This window comes from Schistocerca piceifrons, chromosome X (genome assembly GCF_021461385.2).
Source record: "Schistocerca piceifrons isolate TAMUIC-IGC-003096 chromosome X, iqSchPice1.1, whole genome shotgun sequence".
Classification (NCBI taxonomy): domain Eukaryota; kingdom Metazoa; phylum Arthropoda; class Insecta; order Orthoptera; family Acrididae; genus Schistocerca; species Schistocerca piceifrons.
The window spans coordinates 729,862,730-729,879,915 of NC_060149.1; the positions used below are offsets into that span (position 1 = coordinate 729,862,730).

The window sequence follows — 17,186 nt, forward strand, 5'->3', positions numbered from 1 at the left end:
TGGAACAGTCACTGTTCCCGTGGGATGGTCAACGAAAAATAAACAGGATGAATGTAAAAATGGTTGTAGAATAGTATGTACCCTCTACCACAGACCGATGGTGGATTTAGGAGTAGAAATGTAGATGGGTAACTCCACCCAATACAGTCAGTGCAGTACCCTTGTCCGTATAAAACAAGTGAGTATGTCTAGTAGTCATGTCATTACTGCTGACATAGCAACGGTACAGGAAACACTGCTAATACACTAAAAAAACACTCGCTGGAAAAAGAACATCATCTGTAAAAAAAGTTTGTTTTTATGCCTCTCTAAATAGTCGTTTTGTATCGCAAACTGAAATTCATCATCTATTGTTGACGGCTTATATGAAGTGTATTACTTCATTTGCAGCAGTGAAGAAATCGTAAGTTGAATTCAAACTTTTTTTTGTTGCTGACCAAAACCAAATCTGAAAATTAATTTATCGTCAATGTCCTATTCTCTGACGTTTCTGGCCCTCAATAATTCCACTAGTCACGCTTGGTATGCGAAAGTGAGAAAATATCAGTTCCCTTTTTCTAAAATAGTAGATAGCTTCACGGCGTTTCGCACAAATTATTTTCTCCATGCCTGCTTGGCCGCCGCTGTACTGTTGCATCTTATGACGCTCAACGAAATTACACATCGGCACTTATAATCTATTGCTTCGTAAACAACCACTTAGCAACCTACAGTTGCTCACTTATTGTTTCAGGCATCTAGGAACTGACACGACGAAAATTCAGAATGGCGGAAAGAGTCTACATCTACATCCATACTCCGCAAGCCACCTGACGGTGTGTGGCGGAGGGTACCCTGAGTACCTCTATCGGTCCTCCCTTCCATTCCAGTCTCGGATTGTTCGTGGAAAGAAGGATTGTCGGTGTGCTTCTGTGTGGGCTCTAATCTCTCTGATTTTATCCTCATGGTTTCTTCGTGAGAGGCAAGAAAAGTATGACCAGCTTTGATTACAGCAACCAATTTCTTAAGTGTTGAAAATGGCATAGATTTCTTATAAATATTCATCAATTCTAGTTGCATGTCAGTTTGCGATAAGAGAAGAGCAAAAAGAAAAATTTTCAGTATAACAGTGAAAGATCGTTTTGTAAGTCGAAGTGGAATAAACCTTTCGACTGAGTGTTCTTTTAGTCAACGAAATTTCTCCGGCAATTTTCTGTGAATATATTTTAGTCATTAGTTGTAATTCTTCAACATATGCTGCCATAACCACCTCACTGAGTTTCAGACTATCTGTCTAAGGTGGGGCAACAAGTGGCAGTCACAATGCGCTAAATACGGTGAAATTTGGTCGTTTCAACACTTCAATTCTCAAATCTCTTACTTTTCCCCTTGCTAGTGCACATATGTGGACATGGTCCCGAAAGAAGATGATCTTTATTTCTTCTCAACTGAGGCCACTCCGCACGATTTTCTTTGCATCTAGTTGGCTCCAGAGTATTCGCTTGTTATTGTTTTAATCTTCACAATGTAACTAATAACAAAATTCCCCTTTGCATCCCAGGAAACTAACCATATCCATTCTGACGGCTGAAATCGACCATCTCTTACGATAGAGTGCCATCAGATTCCGACCACTGTTTCGTTTCTGGCGTTAAGTGGTAGACCTATTTCATCTATAGCAACAAGTCGGTGAAGATAATCGGTTGGATTCTTTTTAAAACTCACCAAACATTGCTAAGAAATTTATTTTCGCATTTGGATTTAGCCAACACACTTCAAATGCTGTATCCGACTCGCACAAGGCTTTCTCATTGTTAATTCCACATGTAAATAGCTGGTCATGCAACATTATACTGGCGCTATCTTCCTGTTTTCACTTGTGTCGTAGGCAAGAAAGGTATGACCATCTTTGATTACAGATACCAATTTCTTAAGTGTTGAAAATGGTTTACATTTCTTATAAACATTCATCAATTCTAGATGCAGGTCAGTTTGCGATAAGAGACGACAACTTTTAAAGACATTCAAACCAACCTTACTAATAAAAAGTTGACGTTCAACGGGCACATGAAAGAAGTACATAAACGCTATGTGTGTGATAAACCGCGTACGCTTCCATATTGAGAACACTATGTTCACGGTCGGCCCGTAATCTGTGTGTTATGATACGGTCCTTTCATTTCTACATTCTATTAAATTCTCTTGCCTCACCCCGCTACTCTACGACTGAAAACAATCAACTGAAAATGTACGGTTAATTTTAAAAGTTCCACGAATCACAAATAAAATGAGTTAACTAATTTGTTGAAATTCCTCTGCCAAAAAACTCGTTTGTTATTACAAGCAGTCTTTTCGCGACGGTTGACTTCCAACTGCCTAACTGTCCGCCATAATGTAATAACCAACGTACGACGGAAACCAAAGTTAATTAGGAGTAGACCGAGTCCCTGCGACATTTGCCGTAGTAGGGAACTTTCACAATTTCTTAACATGTTCGGCGTCATACTAGAAAGGCTATTCTGTTTTTTTTTCTCTTTTTTTTCAGACTTCGGAATTTTTTGACGTTACGGAGGGATTCATGAGACCTTCACAGTTGCACTCTATATCGAGCAAGTAGCCGCTCCAACAGCTAGAAAATATGCACACAAAACATTTTCATACAACTGATGGAGGGTCTGATCCGTATGAAGTAGCCGTAGAGAGGAAGTATCTGCCGATGGCAGCAGAAAGTCCTCAGCACTCTCCCATCACCAGACGGCACGGCGATTCGCCCCTGTATGAAATATTTTACTTTAAATCAGCGTAAGAATATCGGGTCATTCTAGCGGCGTTTAAATTAGGCCATGGCAACAGTGTGCTTCTGGTCTATAAGCAGATACATCTGAGTAAAAACAAAACACTATTTGCGCAACTGCATATTGAAGCCGGCCGCGGTGGCCGAGCGGTTCTAGGCGTTTCATTCCGGAACCGCGCGACTGCTACGGTCGCAGGTTCGAATCCTGCCTCGGGCATGAATGTGTGTGATGTCCATAGGTTAGTTAGGTTTAAGTAGTTCTAAGTTCTAGGGGACTGATGACCTCAGATGTGAAGTCCCATAGTGCTCGGGGCCATTTTTTGCATATTGAAATTTTACGTTTAGCTTTTACGACATCTTACGTTTACTTTTAGAGCAAAGGTGTCGTTTTGTTCGCAGATTATTCATAAGGCCTTTGGGATTGGGAATATTATAACGCTGCTTTAAAATATTAAATGTGAGGAAACAGGAGGGAACTGGTGATCCCATCTCACTGCGGGAATATACACTGAACAGCCAGAACAGTGGAGCTGTGAGGGAAGAGGAATAATGGACAAGGGACACTACCGTGTAGTGTACGGAGTATGGGAACATGCATCGGACGGGAGACAAGCTCAGGTTTGAGTCCCGGCCGGCTACAAATGTTCATCTGTCGCTATTAAGTTACTTCATTGCCCCAATGAAGCAAAAGTCAGAAATTTCTTTCGTCAACTACGGATCGACACAATGGTGTCTGTTCTTTCGGACAAATGACTCGTCAGCTAAGACCTTTTTTTACTTACCGCGGTGCAGAAAGTTGGCGGCATTGTGCAACATTGTTTTACGGATTTACCCTGTCAGGCAGTCATATGTGGGGTAGCTACGCTTTAGTGGAAGACCTAACTGTTCTAAATGGCCGCAGATTGTTAGAACGTACTCGTTCAGGGAAAATGTATAGAAGAATGAGGCTCTGTTAGATGCCTCTAGTACAGGCGTCAAATGTTATGGAATTCAAGAGCCTTAACATTTTGTCAGAGTGTAATTTGGACGAAAACAAGTTCTTAGTGACAGGGACTGACAAGCATTTAAGAGAATCGCATTGCTGCGTACAATGGAGGAAAAGTGAGTGCGGATAGAAGTTTGAATCTGCCCCTTCAGTTCTCCTAGCCCATTATACCTTACGACCATATTTTTACTAAGAACCGATTGAGCGAAAAGAATACAAACGACACCAGGATGAAAACAGCATCAAGAAACAACCTGTTTCTGTAACAACTGTCCAGGATGACCTGAACAACCACGACAGATTCAACCAGGAGGCCATCCGGCAACTTGTAGTCACCACCGGGAACGAATTCAGAACATGTCCCAACGACAATTAGAGGGACCAGACATACTCCAATCTGTAATCATGCGATTTAGATATTGTGTATGGACAACGGAGATTGCGATCCGTACAACTTTCTTTCTACAATTGCGCGCAGAAGTTGACTTTATCTTGTGGACTGCAGTTTGGAGGAATTTCTACGGTCTCCTCGTTATCCACCAAGAATGAGTAACGACAAGGATTGTGTGGCCATTTTAGTGTACCTAATGCGTTCTGTGATATAAATGACACCCATTGAAGGATTCTGCAGAGGACAATGTCCCATTTCACACTTTACGTGTGTTTAAGAACATGTGGAGCAAACTCAGTACCACCTTTTATTCGCCCGACCACTAGTCTTCCTTAAAATTGAGCCTTTGTGTGCGTTTTACAGAAGAAGAAGAAGATGATGATGATTATTTCTTCTCCCATAAATGTTGTACAAGGTTAATTTCTTTATAACATCTGTGTTAGATTTGGAATGAAGCCTTTAATGACTCAAACTAGAAAGAAAACATGCTGCATAAAGTCATCAACATTATTTATATTTTCATGTCGCAATGCTGCGACATTATGCAGCAAAACTTCATAAACGACGCCACTGAATCTGCATCGCGTACGGTTTCTATCTTTTTTTTTTTTTTAAATTGGCGTTTGGGTATTCCCCATACAGCCATCGACGTAAGTAAATAATAATGATATACAACTGGTAGAGGTACAAAAGCAAATCGATGAAAACAAACACTAATGATGATCACATGAAACCAAAGCAAAAGAAAACTGAAATACTATGCTGTGATTACACAAAGGTATTTAGTTTACGTGAGTTAGTTCACATATCTCTTTTTATTTCCGTTAGAGACGAGTAAAGTTCTTCATACACCGCAAAGACTGTGGTTGCCAGTAATGCTGGCACAGATAGTACTTCTTTCTCACAACATTCCTTAGCAACTGATGTGAGGAGTTTACAGCTCAGTGGCTCTGAGCACTATGGGACTTAACTTCTAAGGTCATCAGTCCCCTAGAACTTAGAACTACTTAAACCTAACTAACCTAAGGACATCACACACATCCATGCCCGAGGCAGGATTCGAACCTGCGACCGTAGCGGCCGCGCGGTTCCAGACTGTAGCGCCTTTAACCGCTGGGCCACCACGGCCGGCTACAGCTCAGTGACGTAGATATTATTGCCCAGCTGAAGATAAGTTACTTGACTCCTCCGAGCCTCTCGGGAATAAAGTAAATAATGTAGGGCGTATACAGACCTTGACGGCAGGTTCGTAACACAAATTAAGAGCTGTGAGCACTTGTTCAATAGAAGATATGAGTTATCATAGTAGAGAAGACGAACAAGAGCTCATACCTTTAAAGTATATATTTTAGAGCCCAGGTTTACTAGACATTTTTTCCTTGTTTTGGTGTAAAGAACTCATCGTAAAAGCCGGAAAAAGGAACTTAGTTACACGCTGCATGTCTATGAGTGACTTTCTACAATGTGTTTCATCTGGCACTTACATTCCACTCTGCGTGAGCATATAAAATTTCCCCTGAAACAATTCCCTATGTGTCATTTCGAAATGAATTCCAACCCTGTGCAGCGCTGCAGAAATCTTATTCTATCTGGAGTTACACCATTTTTATAATGCTCTGAATCTCAATAGCCCATACCATTTTATATTCGGACAATATTTTGACATCTTTTATTGTTTTTAAAACCGCGTGTAGAGCGGCCGATTGGTGAGCGTCGTTTTTATAGCGTGATATAATTTGACACATGCTTGACGACACACGGAATTGTAGGTCTGGTCGTGAGTCGTGCTCCGGTGGCCGAATTGTAAGGCGACTGCTCGCGATAAGCGGGACATCTGGGTTCGGTCCCTGTCCGGCGCAAATTTCCACTGTCGTCATTCCATTCGCAACTGCGAATACATTGCATGCATTTCACAAAGGCTGTAGTCGCCACAGTGTCTGTTCCTTCGGACATGCAGGCATGCACGAAGGAACTTTGAATCGTACTTCTGAACATACAGGGTGTCCAGAAAAAGACTCCCTGATTTCAAAATTAAATATCTCGAAAACAAAGATCGATAGAAGAATGCAGTAAACGGTATGTTTATTGTGAAAGCTGCAAGAAGTTTATACAGCAGTTTGAAATAATAGTTACAAAAGCTGCTAACAGATGTGCGCTGTACGCTGTACAGCTCATATCAGCATACATAAGTGAAATAATCGTATGAAAACAATCTTTGCAAACAATCACATCACAATGTTTTCAAAATGTTCACCATTGGCACTACAGAGGTGGAGCAAACGAAGAATGAAATTCGCCATCACATTTCGTAGTGTCTCAACCGAAATGGATTCACATGCCACAGAGACCGCCGATTCAAGCTCGTCCAGCGTGGCGGGATGCTTCGGGTAGACAATGTCTTTCACTGTGCCCCACAAAAAAAGTGACAGGGAGTCAAATCCGGCGAATATGGAGGCCAATCCATGCCTGCACCAGTAAATTTGGGATATTCCAAAGCAATGACTCGATTCCCGAAGTATTCCTCAAGAAAGCGAAACACTTCTTCGGTCCGATGTGGCCGGGCTCCATCTTGCATAAACCATTCAGTACCTGGTCGATCCTCTAACGCTTGCTGTGTGGGGACAAATTGTTCCAAAATTGCAACGTAACGTGCACCAGTGACCGTTTCTCGAATGAAAAAAGGGCCAATAATGCCTCTGCTGCATACTACAGCCCACACAGTAACTTTAGGAGAATACAGGGGTTTCGCTTCACACCAATATGGCTTTTCGGAACCCCAAAATCGCCAGTTCTGCTTATTCACGTATCCATTCAGGTGGAAGTGTGCTTCATCTGTAAACCAGATGCAGCCAACATCAAATCCTTCACTATCAATCATTGTGAGCATCTGATTAGCGAAGGCAACCCTTTGTTGCACAGCTCGTACGGGTATGGCCTGGTGCGTTTCAATTTTGAATGGAAACATGTCTAGGCTCTTTCTCAGTATTTTCTGCGTGCTGGAACGCTTCAAACCAGTCTCAGATGCAATTCTACGGACGGATGACATTGGATTTCGCTGAATAATTCCAGAAACTGTGGCGATATTTTCAGGTGTAACTGCTGTTTGCTTGCGGCCAACATGCCCCACTAGATCACCAGTTACGCTGCCTGTTCGTTGAAATTTTGCGAAGAGCGTACGAATGGTTTTCGCGTCGGATCCTTTTGGAACATTAAATCGTGCTTGAAAACTTCACCTTGTTGCCGTAGGACCCTCTTCTAACTTGTGGTACTCTAGCACCAGAAAAACGCGTTGTTCAATGGAGTACATGGTTTTAATCTCTTCCTTCGGTATGCTAACGTCCTTTCACCTTTCAATAGTGGAACTGATCGCTCTGGGCTTCGGATCACTATTTATACTAGGCATTACATATGGCGATTACAGCGCCATCTGTTAGCAGCTTTTGTAACTATTATTTCAAACTGTTGTATAAACTTCTTGCAGCTTTCACAATAAACATACCGTTTACTGCATTCCCCTATCGATCTTTGTTTTCGAGATATTTAATTTTGAAATGAGGGAGTCCTTTTCTGGACACCCTGTATCAGACCTTTAATATCGTATGGTATCATTTCAGACGGTGTAACTAACATTTTAATACGAACGTAGCATCAGGTAAGTGCCGATGCTGAAAGAAACATCGTATCCCGAGAACCACATTGATGTAGGTGTCGACCTCCTTTTTCCAACCCAGCTGCTACTGACTGATTAGCGTGGTATATGAACGGGAAGTTATTCGAGAAAAATAAACACGGCAGCTGGGCAGTGTTTTTCCATCGTCTCGTCACATCGCTTTCGGTGGTGATGTGGAGAAGGCGACGTTATCGTCCCGTGCGTTTTGTTTGTAGCTGAGAGAGGCAGCAGCACGTGGCGTCTAGAGCGCGCGTCACAGGAAGGGGAGGCCAGGAGGTGGAATGGGGGGGGAGGGGGGGGGGGCTAGGAACGCCGGCTCGTCCCTTCTTACCGCAGCCGCCCACTCAGCCTTGACCAAGGGCCAAAGGGCCGACACCGCAACTATTACGCGCACCCATGTGTCTCTGCCCGCAGCCCGTCTATTTCTGCTCTATCCTCGAGTGGCCCAATACAAATAGCATCGCCAGGTGACACGGCTGAGTGACGAAGCGGTAGCAGGAACTCGTTGCTCGACTGGCGCAGAAGGAATGGCCTAATACGATAACGTTTCGTAAAAGAAGCGGCTGCACAAGGTGTCGCATAAACCACGTCGTACAGAAAGCTCGTCTATCTTCTGAGACGATGTGGAAGGAGTCAAGTGTCACACACTAAAGGTCGACATTTGGGTTGTCGGAGGATAGGGTAGTTCGGGTCTTGATGAAGACTGGCGTTCCGAGCTTCATTAAGAACTTATTTCTTTGTCTGTATTATTACGGTACCGATAGTTACTTCACCACAGACAGAGCATCGGTGTCGTTTCGAGGATGATGATGATGATGATGATGATGATGATGATGATGATGAAAGTGGACTGCAGTCATGCTGAAGGACACAGTTGGGTATTCTCCTGTGAAGATTTAAGGCGACCACATAACCATTAAGTCATCGTGGTCAAACAAGGTGACTTGAAACTTCCTGTTAGATTAAAACTGTGCGCCCGACCGAGACTCGAACTCGGGATCGATAACGTTCGAGTCTCGGTCGGGCACACAGTTTTAATCTGTCAGGAAGTTTGATATCAGCGCACATTCCGCTGCAGAGTGAAAATCTCATTCTGGAAGGTGACTTGAATCTGACTCCTTTTGTATGAGAGAGGAAAGTTGACGAACATGCCATCCTGCTGTTTCCATCGACGAGCGATTTTTGTATCGGTTAGTAGTTAACCACCATTAAAAACGATTTGGAACGAAAGTGTTCTGAGCACTATATCAACAGGTGCCTGCGTAATGCGCGCAGTAAGATTTAACAGCGTTACCATACGCTCGGTCCCCTACGCAAGCGCTAGGAAGGTTAATAAATGAGCCTAACTTGATGAGTGTTTACTCAGCCCGCGACAGCCTCTGTGGTCCAGTGGCCTGGTAATGTCATGATCCAAGATGATAAATCGGGTGGCCACTTTAAATTTTTCTGCGGCGGTTTACTCAGCCTCGGGGGGACCAAATGAGAAGCTGCTTGAATAATTACGCGGCGAAAATTACACGCAGGTCACCGAAGCGGCGTCGTATCTCCGGCTTCTAACCGGCCACGAACCACATGCCATATATTATTCAATGCAAAAGACTACAAGCTTATTGTAACGTCTCTGACACTTAAAATATTTGCAGACGATCTGCGAATATCTCGACGGATGAGGCTCGGGTCTAGATTCCTACTTTAACCCGTATCACATCGACACGTCAAAAGTAAAGTAACCGCGAACCTGAAGAGAGTGTCGGTAATACAATGCTTCATCGGGTAAGGTCCCATAGGCGAAATTTGTCGCCGATAGTTCATTATCCGACGGCAGCAGTGCTGAGAAAATGAAGATTTAGTACGTTCTAAACATAATGCCAACGAAAAAATACCACAGCATGACTGCGTGTTAGAGTAATTTGACGGTATTTTACAGGATAGAGAGACGGAGTTTGAGGAGATCGGAGACTGTTTACTAAGCTGCGAATGCCTACAAAGGAAAGTGGCAGCTACGAGACTGGACCGCTAACGTGGAAGGAAACGAGAGTAAGGCAGGACGCGATGCTCTCGAGTTTAACGGCGACTTACATATCGCGCGGAGAGCGCTGCTGCCAGAACTTGTCCCAGAAAGAGGAGCGGTGCTTGATGCGCAACGCAGAGGTGCTGAGGGTGCGAGGCAGGGAGAGCTCGGGCTGCTGCGAGCCGTGGGGCGCCACCTCCGACTGCGAGGAGAGCCCGGACAGCAGCGACGGAGAACTGGATAGCGTGCCGAGCCCCAGCGACAGCCCCAGCGGGCTGCCGCACCCACCAGACCGTTGCCCCGCCAGCGCGACTGCCACTGCGGCCGCGTCGCCGCTCGACCGCCGCCGGCCGCCAGCGCGCTCACGCCGCGCGCTCTGCGCATGCGCGCCCCGCGTGGGAGCCACCGGCGTACGCACCTTCACAATTACGCCTCTCTCTCTCTCTCTCTCTCTCTCTCTCTCTCTCTCTCTCTCTCTCTCACACACACACACACACCACGCCGCGATTTGTCGACTCTCCAATTAAAAAAAGTGCAAAGGCGACGATGGTGGGAAGGGACGTAAGGACGAAAAGTTTAGGACGAGGTGGGAGAGTTGAGGGAGGGAAGAGGAGCAGCGCGACTGCTTTCCACACCTGTCCGACATACCCCTATCGACGTCGCTGACGCCACCGCCTTCAGACCGAGAACCTCGTGACAAACTTATAAATGATTGTCGACGTTACCGTCACTGTTACCCTACTACATTCCATCCGACTTCTCCTTGAAATTTATAGAACACTTACGGGACGGGAGTACTGTGGCATCAGCGGAGAAGATAACCTGGCGTAAAGGGAGAAGGAAGGGAAAGAAGCTTAGGGTTTTACGTCTCGCCGCCGACAAAGTCATCAGAGACGCGCACCAGCTCCAACTGTGGAAGGAAATTGGCCACGTCCTTGTCTACATCTACATCTACATTTATACTCCGCAAGCCACCCAGCTATGTGTGGCGGAGGGTACCTTGGGTACCTCTATCGGTTCTCCCTTCTATTCCAGTCTCGTATTGTTCGTGGAAAGAAGGATTGTCGGTATGCTTCTGTGTGGGCTCTAATCTCTCTGATTTTAGCCTCATGGTCTCTTCGCGAGATATACGTAGGAGGGAGCAATATACTGCTTGACTCCCCGGTGAAGGTATGTTCTCGAAACTGCAACAAAAGCCCGTACCGAGCTACTGAGCGTCTCTCCTGCAGAGTCTTCCACTGGAGTTTATCTATCATCTCCGTAACGCTTTCACGATTACTAAATGATCCTGTAACGAAGCGCGCTGCTCTCCGTTGGTTCTTCTCTATCTCTTCTATCAACCCTATCTGGTACGGATCCCACACTGCCGAGTAGTATTCAAGCAGTGGGCCAACAAGCGTACTGTAACCTCCTTCCTTTGTATTTGGATTGCATTTCCTTAGGATTCTTCCAATGAATCTCAGACTGGCATCTGCTTTACCAACGATCAACTTTATACGATCATTCTATTTTAAAACACTCCTAATGTGTACTCCCAGATAATTTATGGTATTAACTGCTTCCAGTTGCTGACCTGCTATTTTGTAGCTAAATGATAAGGGATCTATCTTTCTATGTATTCGCAGCACATTACACTTGTCTACACTGGGATTCAATTGCCATTCCCTGCACCATGCGTCAATTCGCTGCAGATCCTCCTGCATTTCAGTACAATTTTCCATTGTTACAACCTTTCTATACACCACAGCAACATCTGCAAAAAGCCTCAGTGAACTTCCGATGTCATCCACAAGGTCATTTGTGTATATTGTGAATAGCAACGGTCCTACGACACTCCCCTGCGGCACACCTGAAATCCCTCTTACTTTGGAAGACTTCTCTCCATTGAGAATGACATGCTGCGTTCTGTTATCTAGGAACTCTTCAATCCAATCACACAATTGGTCTGGTAGTCCATATGTTCTTACTCTGTTCATTAAACGACTGTGGGGAACTGTATCGAACGCCTTGCGGAAGTCAAGAAACACGGCATCTATCTGTGAACCCGACTGCCGGAAAGCCTCCGTGCGCCCTCGAATCTCTCTAATTTTCGATTCGTGATCTCCTCGGGTGGTATAAGTAGGGGAAAGCAAGATATTCGATACCTCATCCAGATACGCACCCTCTCGAAACCTGGACAGCAAGCTACACTGCGATGCAGAGCGCCTCTCTTGAAGAGTCTGCCACTTGAGTTTGCTAAACATCTCCGTAACGCTATCACATTTATCAAATAACCCTGTGACGAAACGCGCCGCTCTTCTTTGGATCTCCTCCGTCAACCCGATCTGGGACGGATCCCACACTGATGAGCAATACTCAAGTATAGGTCGAACGAGTGTTTTGTAAGCCACCTCCTTTGTTGATGGACTACATTTTCTACGCACTCTCCCAATGAATCTCAAGCTGGTATCCGCCTTACCAACAATTAATTTTATATGATCATTCCACTTCAGCCGACCGGAGTGACCATGCGGTTCTAGGCGCTACAGTCTGGAGCCGAGCGACCGCTACGGTCGCAGGTTCGAATCCTGCCTCGGGCATGGATGTGTGTGATGTCCTTAGGTTAGTTAGGTTTAATTAGTTCTAAGTTCTAGGCGACTGATGACCTCCGAAGTTAAGTCGCATAGTGCTCAGAGCCATTCCACTTTAAATCGTTCCGCACTCATATTCCCAGATATTTTCCAGAAGTAACTGCTACCAGTGTTTGTTCCGCTATCATATAATCATACAATAAAGGATCCTTCTTTCTATGTATGCGCAATACATTACATTTGTCTATCTTAAGGGTCAGTTGCCACTCCCTGCACCACGTGCCTATCCGCTGCAGATCTTCCTGCATTTCGCTACAATTTTCTAATGCTGCAACTTCTCTGTATATTACAGCATCATCCGCGAAAAGCCGCATGGAACTTCCGACACTATCTACTGGGTCATTTATATATATTGTGAAAAGCAATGGTCCCATAACACTCCCCTGTGGCACGCCAGAGGTTACTTTAACGTCTGTAGACGTCTCTCCATTGAGAACAAGCTGCTGTGTTCTGTTTGCTAAAAACTCTTCAATCCAGCCACACAGCTGGTCTGATATTCCGTAGGCTCTTACTCTGTTTATCAGGCGACAGTGCGAAACTGTATCGAACGCCTTCCGGAAGTCAAGGAACCAGCTTTTGTTGCATGTGAGATCAACTTTTACTTCACTAGTTTTCATGACTGCAAGTAAGTTTTTACGAGGGGCGTTCATTATGTAATGCAACAGTTTTTTTTTCTCGGCTAGTATCGGTTGAAAAACATGCGATTTTGTAGTGGGACGTCTTGGAATATTCCCGCTTCAGCCCCTATACTTTCATGAAGTTTCGATGGGTGGCGGCGCTCTACGTAGCCTTCGAAATGGCGCCTGTAACCGAGACACATTCCAAGCAGAGACCTGTCATCGAGTTTCTTTTGGCGGAAAGCGGACCTTCAGAGATATTCAGAGGCGTTTTTCAGAATGTCTACAGGGACCTAACCATGAACAAAGGCACGGTGAGTCGTTGGGCAAGGCAACAAGGCCGCCCAACGTGTCCGCTGCTTGACCGCACACAGCTGTGACTCTTGCAATACTGGAACGTGCGGACACTCTCACTCGAGGTGATCGACGGATCACAATCATATATCTCGCTGATCAACTAGACGTCTCTGTTGGTAGTGTTGACGCACTCGTACATCTGTCGGTGTGTGCCCACTGGATTCCTCGCCCCCTAACAGAAGACCACAAAGAGCAACGAAGGACCATCTGCGCGGAACTGCTAGCGCCTAACGCAGCTGTTGTGGCAATTTTTTGTCGAGCATCGTCATAGCCGGTGGAACCTGGGTTCATAATTTCGTACCGGAAACGAAATGGCAATTCATGCAGTAGCGCCTCTTCTCGGAATAAAAAGTTCGAAGCCGCACCCTCAGGCGGTAAAGTCATGTCGACGGTCCGCTGTATCTCTGAAGGGCTATTCTGTTTGATGTCCTCACACATGGTGCAACGATCAGCTGTTAGGAGTATTGCGCTACCCGCAGGAAACTGAAGAAACGACCTCAGCAGGTTCGTCGCACCTACATTAAACTGTACCTCCTCTCCTCCGTGACAACGCAAGGCCTCATACAAATCTGCGCACCCTAGAGTAGCTCACAAAATGTCAGTGGACTGTTCTTCCTCATCCAACCTGCTGCCCAGACCAAATGGTTCAAATGGCTCTGAGCACTATGGGACTTAACATCTGTGGTCATCAGTCCCCTAGAACTTAGAACTACTTAAACCTAACTAACCTAAGGACATCACACAGACCCATGCCCGAGGCAGGATTCGAACCTGCGACCTTACCGGCATTGAAATACCCCAGGTTATTCCCCAATCTTTTAGCTACACAACACTATATTTCAACGTAATCTCCATTCAATGCTACGGCCTTACGCCACCTTGAAATGAGGGCATGTATGCCTGCACGGTACCATTCCACTGGTCGATGTCGGAGCCAACGTGGTACTGCATCAATAACTTCTTCATCATCCGCGTAGTGCGTCCCACGGATTGCGTCCTTCATTGGGCCAAACATATGGAAATCCGACGGTGCGAGATCGGGGCTGTAGGGTGCATGAGGAAGAACAGTCCACTGAAGTTTTGTGAGCTCCTCTCGGGTGCGAAGACTTGTGTGAGGTCTTGCGTTGTCATGAAGAAGGAGAAGTTCGTTCTGATTTTTAAGCCTACGAACACGCTGAAGTCGTTTCTTCAATTTCTGAAGAGTAGCACAATAAACCACAGAGTTGATCGTTTGACCATGGGGAAGGACATCGAACAGAATAACCCCTTCAGCGTCCCAGAAGACTGTAACCATGACTTTACCGGCTGAGGGTATGGCTTTAAACTTTTTCTTGGTAGGGGAGTGGGTGTGGCGCCACTCCATTGATTGCCGTTTTGTTTCAGGTTCGAAGTGATGAACCCATATTTCATCGCCTGTAACAATCTTTGACAAGAAATTGTCACCCTCAGCCACATGACGAGCAAGCAATTCCGCACAGATGGTTCTCCGTTGCTCTTTATGGTGTTCGGTTAGACAACGAGGGACCCAGCGGGAACAAACCTTTGAATATCCCACCTGGTGAACAATTGTGACAGCACTACCAACAGAGATGTCAAGTTGAGCACTGAGTTGTTTGATGGTGATCCGTCGATCATCTCGAACGAGTGTGTTCGCACGCTCCGCCATTGCAGGAGTCACAGCTGTGCACGGCCGGCCCACACGCGGGAGATCGGACAGTCTTGCTTGACCTTGCGGCGATGATGACACACGCTTTGCCCAACGAATCACCGTGCTTTTGTCCACTGCCAGATCACCGTAGACATTCTGCAAGCGCCTATGAATATCTGAGATGCCCTGGTTTTCCGCCAAAAGAAACTCGATCACTGCCCGTTGTTTGCAACGCACATCCGTTACAGACGCCATTTTAACAGCTCCGTACAACGCTGCCACCTGTCGGAAGTCAATGAAACTATACGAGACGAAGCGGGAATGTTTGAAAATATTCCACAAGAAATTTCCGGTTTTTTCAACCAAAATTGGCCGAGAAAAAAAATGTGTTGCATTACTTATTCAACTGCCCTCGTACTAAAGTGCTGCCTTTCTTTGAACTTTTTCGATGTACTCAGTCAGTCCTATCTGGTAAGGATCCCACACCACGCAACAGTATTCTAAAAGAGGACGGACAAGCGTAGTGTAGGTAGTCTCCTTAGTAGGTCTGTTACATTTTCTAAGTGTCCTGCCAATGAAACGCAGTCTTTGGTTAGCCTTCCCCACAACATTTTCTATGTGTTCCTTCCAATTTAAATTGTTCGTAATTGTAATTCCCAGGTATTTAGTTGAATTTAGATTAGACTGATTTATCATGTAACCGAAGTCTAACGCGTTCTTTTTAGCACTCACACTTTTCGTTATTTAAAGTCAACAGTCACTTTTCGCACCATTTCGATATTTCTTCGAAATCGTTTTGCAGTTTGTTTTGATCTTCTGATGACTTTATTAGTCGATAAAGGACAGCGTCAACTGCAAACAACCGAAGACGGCTGCTCAGATTGTCTCCCAAATCGTTTATATAGATAAGGAACAGCAAAGGGCCTATAACACTACCTAGGGAAACACCAGAAATCAATTCTGTTTTACTTGATAACTTTCCGTCGATTACAACGAACTGTGACCTCTCCGACTTGAGATCTAACGGAAGTAATGGAGGTTAATAATCATCATCGACAAGTAGACACTGATGCCATCAGAGAAACTATTACAGTGGAAATATCGTTGTTGGGTGCCACGACCAACATAATCATCTTCTCATTGTACCACACTGGAAAGGGAGAAGTGACAGTGGGACACACAGTGCCCTTCACCACTCACCGTAAAGTGGCTTGTGGAATGAAGGTGTAGATTTCTAAGAGCAATAAACAGTAGCAATAGACACGAAAAATATGGTATTGTTTCTCAAACGATCTAACCACTGTTTCAATTCCTAACCGCACTGCAAATTTTTCAAGCTAATGTCAGAAACAGCAGTCTATCTTATCGTACCAGATATTGTAGTGTACGTTAGTTGGAGTGCCAAATTAGTGTCCGCTGTGGTAAAAAGAATTGCCAAGATACCCTATAGGTTTTCTATTGGTACGGAACCGGTTTTACTATCTCGGAAGAGCGACATGCTTCCACTGAAAGCAGTCCTTCAACGTGATCGGTTTGAGAACCACAGCGTTGTTTGAATTTTATAATTTCATCATGCAGAATAATCAGTTTTGGTTGAAATTGATATATGTAAGCGTTTGAAACCATCCTAGTGTTGACACACGACGGGACTGAGTCATCTTGCACGCCGAACGTTGCCCTCGTTCCATTCCAGATTCGTCTTCCGTACGACCAAGCACGTCGGTAATACTGAAATTCATTATATTAAAAAACTAGAAACCCGCCTCGATTGCGAAAAAAGCACCTAGTGTTAACCTAGGTTTCGGCGTAGATAACTACACCTTCTTCAGAACAATAAAACCCACAAGTGCCTAAGAAGACCTTTGTCAATGATTAAAAGAACACCATAGCTATACATTTATAAACGAAAATAAGGAAAACACAAACAGTACATACGTACAAAGTCAAACCATTACTTAACTTAATGGTGTACGCTCCACCTCACACCGGCCTATGTTCGATGGGCCATGACCCGCCATATGAAGAAGGTGTAGTTATCTACACCGAAACCTAGGTTAACACTAGGTGTTTTTTTCGCAATCGAGGCGGGTTTCTAGTTTTTTAA

At 44.9% G+C, this 17,186-nt stretch overlaps 1 protein-coding gene across 3 annotated transcripts in view; it reads right to left on the reverse strand.

Moving 5' to 3' along the window:
• Positions 1-17,186, reverse strand: part of LOC124721085 (cAMP-specific 3',5'-cyclic phosphodiesterase) — an 836,067-nt gene that overhangs the window by 578,904 nt on the left and 239,977 nt on the right. The window contains exon 1 of one of the 3 annotated variants that reach the window (XM_047245895.1): positions 9,899-10,117. The exons of the other annotated variants lie outside the window; for them this stretch is intronic. The gene's annotated coding sequence lies outside the window, so the exon portion shown is untranslated. Of the gene's footprint in view, positions 1-9,898; positions 10,118-17,186 lie in introns of those variants that run through there. 3 annotated transcript variants of the gene reach the window in all.